The sequence below is a fragment of the Pteropus vampyrus genome, unplaced genomic scaffold (genome assembly GCF_000151845.1).
Source record: "Pteropus vampyrus isolate Shadow unplaced genomic scaffold, Pvam_2.0 Scaffold175, whole genome shotgun sequence".
In the NCBI taxonomy this organism is placed as follows: Eukaryota; Metazoa; Chordata; class Mammalia; order Chiroptera; family Pteropodidae; genus Pteropus; species Pteropus vampyrus.
In genome coordinates, this window is record NW_011888956.1 from 155,733 (window position 1) to 157,105 (window position 1,373).

Here is a 1,373-nt window from a genome sequence, read left to right on the forward strand (position 1 = left end):
ATGAGGAAAAATCTGAAGAATTTCTGTACTGAGTTTCCCACTTAAACAGACCCCCTGTGGAAGGTTCTCTGTGACTGAGGCCTCGTCGTCCCGCGGTTAGAGCAGGCGGGCACTCAGCCACGGCCGCAGACGCCCTCTGTGACACAGCGACTTCGTGACTCGTTCTCTCTCATTATTTGCTTCATTACACTATTTAAGATTAACTGTGACAGAAGCTAATCTGAAGGCGCCATCGCAGCAAAAGGAAAAACAAAAATAAATAAGCAAAAGAAAGAAGATCGAAATATGCAAAAATAAACCAGAAGCACAGGGTATTAACAAAAAAGAAACCAGAAGTAAGTATGTCATACTGTTAACAATAGTGCTTTCTAGGTGGTGGGTATATCTCCGATTTGTTTTTTAAAACATATTTCTAAGGCTTTTCTAAATTTCCAGAATAGTGGGCACGCAGCCTCTAGGGGGCGACCTGTCCCCAGATCACAGGACTGGCCTTGGACACAAACCCCCAGGTGCCCATCGCCGCACCCCGGCGGTCAGGGGAGATTGTGGTTCCTTGGTCAAGGTCACACGTCGCCTGCTCTGTCACAGCACTGCTGAGTGACAGGAACTCTCTCTGGTGACGGAGCAGCAAACCTACTACAGGGGCAGACTGAACTCTGTGACTGTGGAAGACACTCAGGGAGTAAGCACTGCAGAGTCTGTGCCACACGCGAGGACGAGGACGCTGGGGCCCAAGCCAGCTGTGACTGACGCCGTCCCTCACGTCTCAGGCCAGAGCTGGCACGTGACCCCACGGTTCCTGGCCTGATGGCCTTAGCAAGCTGCTGCTCCCAACTCGGCCATCGCCCCTTCCCACCTCCACGGCTGTTACGGTCTCCTGCCTCCCGCCTCTGTCCACACGCATGCGGCCCGCCCCGGCCACATCTCCCGCACGGCGCTGGTCCCACTCACATGGAGGCGAGCGGCCCCCTGAGACCTGGGGACAAAGGGCGCCCCTAAGACGGCGTCCGGCCTTCCGGGGCCAGCCCGTCCCCGGCACCGGCCTCGCTGCTCCTGTCGGCTGCCAACACTGCTCGACCCAGGAGCTAACCGCAAGCTTCTGACAGGTCCCCGTACCCCACGCACTGTCCCATGCCTCGTGCTGTCCCCTCCGCTTATCACGCTGTCCCCGGTCCCTTCAGCCGCACCACTCCCAGAAGTCAGGCCTGGGTCAAGTATGGATGGAGTGGCCAGCTCCACGGCAGCCTGGGAAATCGTCCGGGCGCTGAGCCAGCTGTCCTGTCGCCAGGCCCTCATCGGCCGCCCCTCGGGCCTGGGGCGTCCTACCTTACTGGTGATGAACAGGTCCTCCCGCCGCACGGCGCCCTCGGTGA